Consider the following 7,931-nt stretch of genomic DNA (forward strand, 5'->3'; position numbering starts at 1 on the left):
TGGGGGAGACGGGAGGGACTGAGGGTGGGGGAGACGGGAGGGACTGAGGGTGGGGGAGACGGGAGGGACTGAGGGTGGGGGAGACGGGAGGGACTGAGGGTGGGGGAGACGGGAGGGACTGAGGGTGGGGGAGACGGGAGGGACTGAGGGTGGGGGAGACGGGAGGGACTGAGGGTGGGGGAGACGGGAGGGACTGAGGGTGGGGGAGACGGGAGGGACTGAGGGTGGGGGAGACGGGAGGGACTGAGGGTGGGGGAGACGGGAGGGACTGAGGGTGGGGGAGACGGGAGGGACTGAGGGTGGGGGAGACGGGAGGGACTGAGGGTGGGGGAGACGGGAGGGACTGAGGGTGGGGGAGACGGGAGGGACTGAGGGTGGGGGAGACGGGAGGGACTGAGGGTGGGGGAGACGGGAGGGACTGAGGGTGGGGGAGACGGGAGGGACTGAGGGTGGGGGAGACGGGAGGGACTGAGGGTGGGGGAGACGGGAGGGACTGAGGGTGGGGGAGACGGGAGGGACTGAGGGTGGGGGAGACGGGAGGGACTGAGGGTGGGGGAGACGGGAGGGACTGAGGGTGGGGGAGACGGGAGGGACTGAGGGTGGGGGAGACGGGAGGGACTGAGGGTGGGGGAGACGGGAGGGACTGAGGGTGGGGGAGACGGGAGGGACTGAGGGTGGGGGAGACGGGAGGGACTGAGGGTGGGGGAGACGGGAGGGACTGAGGGTGGGGGAGACGGGAGGGACTGAGGGTGGGGGAGACGGGAGGGACTGAGGGTGGGGGAGACGGGAGGGACTGAGGGTGGGGGAGACGGGAGGGACTGAGGGTGGGGGAGACGGGAGGGACTGAGGGTGGGGGAGACGGGAGGGACTGAGGGTGGGGGAGACGGGAGGGACTGAGGGTGGGGGAGACGGGAGGGACTGAGGGTGGGGGAGACGGGAGGGACTGAGGGTGGGGGAGACGGGAGGGACTGAGGGTGGGGGAGACGGGAGGGACTGAGGGTGGGGGAGACGGGAGGGACTGAGGGTGGGGGAGACGGGAGGGACTGAGGGTGGGGGAGACGGGAGGGACTGAGGGTGGGGGAGACGGGAGGGACTGAGGGTGGGGGAGACGGGAGGGACTGAGGGTGGGGGAGACGGGAGGGACTGAGGGTGGGGGAGACGGGAGGGACTGAGGGTGGGGGAGACGGGAGGGACTGAGGGTGGGGGAGACGGGAGGGACTGAGGGTGGGGGAGACGGGAGGGACTGAGGGTGGGGGAGACGGGAGGGACTGAGGGTGGGGGAGACGGGAGGGACTGAGGGTGGGGGAGACGGGAGGGACTGAGGGTGGGGGAGACGGGAGGGACTGAGGGTGGGGGAGACGGGAGGGACTGAGGGTGGGGGAGACGGGAGGGACTGAGGGTGGGGGAGACGGGAGGGACTGAGGGTGGGGAGACGGGAGGGACTGAGGGTGGGGGAGACGGGAGGGACTGAGGGTGGGGGAGACGGGAGGGACTGAGGGTGGGGGAGACGGGAGGGACTGAGGGTGGGGGAGACGGGAGGGACTGAGGGTGGGGGAGACGGGAGGGACTGAGGGTGGGGGAGACGGGAGGGACTGAGGGTGGGGGAGACGGGAGGGACTGAGGGTGGGGGAGACGGGAGGGACTGAGGGTGGGGGAGACGGGAGGGACTGAGGGTGGGGAGACGGGAGGGACTGAGGGTGGGGGAGACGGGAGGGACTGAGGGTGGGGAGACGGGAGGGACTGAGGGTGGGGGAGACGGGAGGGACTGAGGGTGGGGGAGACGGGAGGGACTGAGGGTGGGGGAGACGGGAGGGACTGAGGGTGGGGGAGACGGGAGGGACTGAGGGTGGGGGAGACGGGAGGGACTGAGGGTGGGGGAGACGGGAGGGACTGAGGGTGGGGGAGACGGGAGGGACTGAGGGTGGGGGAGACGGGAGGGACTGAGGGTGGGGAGACGGGAGGGACTGAGGGTGGGGGAGACGGGAGGGACTGAGGGTGGGGGAGACGGGAGGGACTGAGGGTGGGGGGAGACGGGAGGGACTGAGGGTGGGGGAGACGGGAGGGACTGAGGGTGGGGGAGACGGGAGGGACTGAGGGTGGGGGAGACGGGAGGGACTGAGGGTGGGGGAGACGGGAGGGACTGAGGGTGGGGGAGACGGGAGGGACTGAGGGTGGGGGAGACGGGAGGGACTGAGGGTGGGGGAGACGGGAGGACTGAGGGTGGGGGAGACGGAGGGACTGAGGGTGGGGGAGACGGGAGGGACTGAGGGTGGGGGAGACGGGAGAGGGACTGAGGGTGGGGGAGACGGGAGGGACTGAGGGTGGGGCAGACGGGAGGGACTGAGGGTGGGGCAGACGGGAGGGACTGAGGGTGGGGCAGAAGGGGCTGAGGGCAGGAGGGGCTGAGGGTGGGGGAGACGGGAGGGCTGAGGGTGGGGAGACGGGAGGGGCTGAGGGTGGGGGGGGCAGAAGGGGCTGAGGGCAGGAGGGCTGAGGGTGGGGGGGGCAGGAGGGGCTGAGTGTGGGGGGGGGGCAGGAGGGGCTGAGGGTGGGGGGGGCAGGAGGGGCTGAGGGTGGGGGGCAGGAGGGGCTGAGGGTGGGGGGCAGGAGGGGCTGAGGGTGGGGAGACGGGAGGGGCTGAGGGTGGGGAGACGGGAGGGGGCTGAGGGGGGCAGAAGGGGCTGAGGGCAGGAGGGGCTGAGGGTGGGGGGGCAGGAGGGGCTGAGTGTGGGGGGGGGGCAGGAGGGGCTGAGTGTGGGGGGGGGGCAGGAGGGGCTGAGTGTGGGGGGGGGGCAGGAGGGGCTGAGGGTGGGGGGCAGGAGGGGCTGAGGGTGGGGGGCAGGAGGGGCTGAGGGTGGGGGGCAGGAGGGGCTGAGGGTGGGGGGCAGGAGGGGCTGAGGGTGGGGGGCAGGAGGGGCTGAGGGTGGGGGCAGGAGGGGCTGAGGGTGGGGGCAGGAGGGGCTGAGGGTGGGGGGCAGGAGGGGCTGAGGGTGGGGGGCAGGAGGGCTGAGGGTGGGGAGGGGCAGGAGGGGCTGAGGGTGGGGGGGGCAGGAGGGGCTGAGGGTGGGGGGGGCAGGAGGGGCTGAGGGTGGGGGGGGCAGGAGGGGCTGAGGGTGGGGGGGGCAGGAGGGGCTGAGGGTGGGGGGGGGCAGGAGGGGCTGAGGGTGGGGGGGGCAGGAGGGGCTGAGGGTGGGGGGGGCAGGAGGGCCGAGGGTGGGGGGGGCAGGAGGGGCCGAGGGTGGGGGGGGCAGGAGGGGCCGAGGGTGGGGGGCAGGAGGGCGAGGGTGGGGGGGGCAGGAGGGGCCGAGGTGGGGGGGGCAGGAGGGCCGAGGGTGGGGGGGCAGGAGGGGCCGAGGGTGGGGGGGGCAGGAGGGGCCGAGGGTGGGGGGGGCAGGAGGGCCGAGGGTGGGGGGGGCAGGAGGGGCCGAGGGTGGGGGGGCAGGAGGGGCCGAGGGTGGGGGGGGCAGGAGGGGCCGAGGGTGGGGGGGGCAGGAGGGGCCGAGGGTGGGGGGGGCAGGAGGGGGCGAGGGTGGGGGGGGCAGGAGGGGCCGAGGGGGGGGGGGGGGCAGGAGGGGCCGAGGGTGGGGGGGGGGGCAGGAGGGCCGAGGGGTGGGGGGGGGCAGGAGGGGCCGAGGGTGGGGGGGGCAGGAGGGCCGAGGGTGGGGGGGGGGCAGGAGGGGCCGAGGGTGGGGGGGGGGCAGGAGGGGCCGAGGGTGGGGGGGGGGCAGGAGGGGCCGAGGGTGGGGGGGGGCAGGAGGGGCCGAGGGTGGGGGGGGGCAGGAGGGGCCGAGGGTGGGGGGGGGCAGGAGGGGCCGAGGGTGGGGGGAGGGCAGGAGGGGCCGAGGTGGGGGGGGGGGGCAGGAGGGGCCGAGGGTGGGGGGGGGGGCAGAGGGGCCGAGGGTGGGGGGGGGGCAGGAGGGGCCGAGGGTGGGGGGGGGGGCAGGAGGGGCCGAGGGTGGGGGGGGGGGGCAGGAGGGGCCGAGGGTGGGGGGGGGGGGCAGGAGGGGCCGAGGGTGGGGGGGGGGGCAGGAGGGGCCGAGGGTGGGGGGGGGGCAGGAGGGGCCGAGGGTGGGTGGGGGGGCAGGAGGGGCCGAGGGTGGGGGGGGCAGGAGGGGCCGAGGGTGGGGGGGGCAGGAGGGGCCGAGGGTGGGGGGGCAGGAGGGGCCGAGGGTGGGGGGGGCAGGAGGGGCCGAGGGTGGGGGGGGCAGGAGGGCCGAGGGTGGGGGGGGCAGGGGGGCCGAGGGTGGGGGGGGCAGGAGGGGCCGAGGGTGGGGGGGGCAGGAGGGGCCGAGGGTGGGGGGGGCAGGAGGGGCCGAGGGTGGGGGCAGGGGGCAGCGAGGTGGGGGCAGGAGGGCCGAGGGTGGGGGCAGGAGGGGCCGAGGGTGGGGGCAGGAGGGGCCGAGGGTGGGGGCAGGAGGGGCCGAGGGTGGGGGCAGGAGGGGCCGAGGGTGGGGGCAGGAGGGGCCGAGGGTGGGGGCAGGAGGGGCCGAGGTTGGGGGCAGGAGGGGCCGAGGGTGGGGGCAGGAGGGGCCGAGGGTGGGGGCAGGAGGGGCCGAGGGTGGGGGCAGGAGGGGCCGAGGGTGGGGGCAGGAGGGGCCGAGGGTGGGGGCAGGAGGGGCCGAGGGTGGGGGCAGGAGGGGCCGAGGGTGGGGGCAGGAGGGGCCGAGGGTGGGGGCAGGAGGGGCCGAGGGTGGGGCAGGAGGGCGAGGGTGGGCAGGAGGGGCGAGGGTGGGGGCAGGAGGGGCCGAGGGTGGGGGCAGGAGGGGCCGAGGGTGGGGGCAGGAGGGGCCGAGGGTGGGGGCAGGAGGGGCCGAGGGTGGGGCAGGAGGGGCCGAGGGTGGGGGCAGGAGGGGCCGAGGGTGGGGGCAGGAGGGGCCGAGGGTGGGGGCAGGAGGGCCGAGGGTGGGGGCAGGAGGGGCCGAGGGTGGGGGCAGGAGGGGCCGAGGGTGGGGGCAGGAGGGGCCGAGGGTGGGGGCAGGAGGGGCCGAGGGTGGGGGCAGGAGGGGCCGAGGGTGGGGGCAGGAGGGGCCGAGGGTGGGGGCAGGAGGGGCCGAGGGTGGGGGCAGGAGGGGCCGAGGGTGGGGGCAGGAGGGGCCGAGGGTGGGGGCAGGAGGGGCCGAGGGTGGGGGCAGGAGGGGCCGAGGGTGGGGGCAGGAGGGGCCGAGGGTGGGGGCAGGAGGGGCCGAGGGTGGGGGCAGGAGGGCCGAGGGTGGGGGCAGGAGGGCCGAGGGTGGGGGCAGGAGGGGCCGAGGGTGGGGCAGGAGGGGCCGAGGGTGGGGGCAGGAGGGGGCCGAGGGTGGGGGGCAGGAGGGGCCGAGGGGGGGGCAGGAGGGGCCGAGGGGGGGGGCAGGAGGGGCCGAGGGGGGGGCAGGAGGGGCCGAGGGGGGGGGCAGGAGGGGCCGAGGGGGGGGGGCAGGAGGGGCCGAGGGGGGGGCAGGAGGGGGCCGAGGGGGGGGGCAGGAGGGCCGAGGGGGGGGGGCAGGAGGGGCCGAGGGGGGGGGGCAGGAGGGGCCGAGGGGGGGGGGCAGGAGGGGCCGAGGGGGGGGGGCAGGAGGGGCCGAGGGGGGGGGGGCAGGAGGGGCCGAGGGGGGGGGCAGGAGGGGCCGAGGGGGGGGGGGCAGGAGGGGCCGAGGGGGGGGGGGGCAGGAGGGGCCGAGGGTGGGGGGGGGCAGGAGGGGCCGAGGGTGGGGGGGCAGGAGGGGCCGAGGGTGGGGGGGCAGGAGGGGCCGAGGGTGGGGGGGCAGGAGGGGGCCGAGGGTGGGGGGGCAGGAGGGGCCGAGGGTGGGGGGGCAGGAGGGGCTGAGGGTGGGGGGGCAGGAGGGGCTGAGGGTGGGGGGGCAGGAGGGCTGAGGGTGGGGGGGCAGGAGGGGCTGAGGGGGGGGGGGGCAGGAGGGGCTGAGGGGGGGGGCAGGAGGGGCTGAGGGTGGGGGGGGGCAGGAGGGGCTGAGGGTGGGGGGGCAGGAGGGGCTGAGGGTGGGGGGGCAGGAGGGGCTGAGGGTGGGGGGGCAGGAGGGGCTGAGGGTGGGGGGGCAGGAGGGGCTGAGGGTGGGGGGGCAGGAGGGGCTGAGGGTGGGGGGGCAGGAGGGGCTGAGGGTGAGGGGGCAGGAGGGGCTGAGGGTGGGGGGGGCAGGAGGGGCTGAGGGTGGGGGGGGCAGGAGGGGCTGAGGGTGGGGGGGCAGGAGGGGCTGAGGGTGGGGGGGCAGGAGGGGCTGAGGGTGGGGGGGCAGGAGGGGCTGAGGGTGGGGGGGGCAGGAGGGGCTGAGGGTGGGGGGGCAGGAGGGGCTGAGGGTGGGGGGGCAGGAGGGGCTGAGGGTGGGGGGGCAGAAGGGCTGAGGGTGGGGGGGCAGGAGGGGCTGAGGGTGGGGGGGGCAGGAGGGGCTGAGGGTGAGGGGGCAGGAGGGGCTGAGGGTGGGGGGCAGGAGGGTGGGGGGGGGCGGAGGATGGGGGGCAGGAGGGGCGGAGGGCCGGGGGGACAGAAATTAAAAAAAATTCTAAACTCCAGTGAGTACAAGCCCAGACTGTTTATCTCCTCGTACATCAACCCCCTCATCCCCCGAATCAATCTGCCGAACCTCCTCTGAACTGTTTCCAATACTACTTCGTTCCTCAAATAAGGAGACCAAAGTGGACTATACAATTGCTTTTTAAAATAAAAAATAAATAAATTTAGAGTACCAGGTTCACAACTACCGAGTCCCGGGTTAAATTCCGGCCTCGGGTGACTGTGTGGAATATGTACTTTCTCCCCGTGTCTGCGTTGGTTTCCTCCGGGTGCTCCAGTTTCCTCCCACAGCCAAAGGTGTGCAGGTTATGCTAAATTGCCCCTTAGTGTCCAAAAAGGTTAGGTGGGGTTATTAGATAGGGTGGAGATATGGGCTTAGGTAGGGTGCTCTTTCAAAGGGTCAGAGCACTCGATGGGCTGAATGGCTTCCTTCTGCACTGTAAATTGTATGAGAGGCTGTTTAGCACAGGGCTAAATCACTGGCTTTGAAAGCAGACCAAGGCAGGACAGCAGCACAGTTCAATTCCCGTAACAGTCTCCCGAACAGGCGCCGGAACGAGGTGACATGGGGCTTTTCACAGTAACTTCATTGAAGCCTACTTGTGACAATAAGCGATTTTCATTTTTCATGATCTAATTCATTTTTCCAATTAAGGGGCAATTTAGCGTAGTCAATTCACCTCCCTGCACATATTTTTGCGTTGTGGGGACGAGACCCATGCAGACATAGGGAGAATGTGTAAACTCCGTGGCCGGGATCAAATCCGGGTCCTGGGCGGCGTGAGGAAGCAGTGCTAACCAATGTGCCAGGGTGCTGCCCCATACTCTATACAATTGCAACAATACTTTTCCAGTCCTTTTGCAATAAATGCTACCATTCAAAGAACAAAGAAAAATGACAGCATAGGAACAGGCCCTTCGGCCCTCCAAGCCTGCGCCGATCCAGATCCTCTATCTAAAACTGTCGCCTATTTTCTAAGGATCTGTATCCCTCTGCTCCCTGCCCATTCATGTATCTGTCTAGATACATCTTAAATGATGCTAACGTGCCCGCCTCTACCACCTTCGCCGGCAATGCGTTCCAGGCACCCACCACCCTCTGCGTAAAGAACTTTCCATGTTTATCTCCTGAAACTTTTCCCCTCTCACCTTGAACTCGTGACCCCTAGTAATTGAGTCCCCCGCTCTGGGAAAAAGCTTCTTGCTATCCACCCTGTCTATACCTCTCATGATTTTGTAGACCTCAATGAGACCCCCCTCAACCTCCTCCTTTCTAATGAAAATAATCCTAATCTACTCAACCTCTCTTCATAGCTAGCGCCCTCCATACCAGGCAACATCCTGGTGAACCTCCTCTGCACCCTCTCCAAAGCATCCAGATCCTTTTGGTAATGTGGCGACCAGAACTGTACGCAGTATTCCAAATTTG

General features: G+C 72.4%; 1 protein-coding gene across 1 annotated transcript in view; it reads right to left on the minus strand.

The window, feature by feature from the left end:
* LOC140387106 (DNA-binding death effector domain-containing protein 2-like) overlaps positions 1 to 7,931 on the minus strand; it is a 31,777-nt gene that overhangs the window by 23,322 nt on the left and 524 nt on the right. The gene's annotated exons all lie outside the window — the stretch shown is intronic.

Source organism: Scyliorhinus torazame, chromosome 12 (assembly GCF_047496885.1).
Source record: "Scyliorhinus torazame isolate Kashiwa2021f chromosome 12, sScyTor2.1, whole genome shotgun sequence".
In the NCBI taxonomy this organism is placed as follows: Eukaryota; Metazoa; Chordata; class Chondrichthyes; order Carcharhiniformes; family Scyliorhinidae; genus Scyliorhinus; species Scyliorhinus torazame.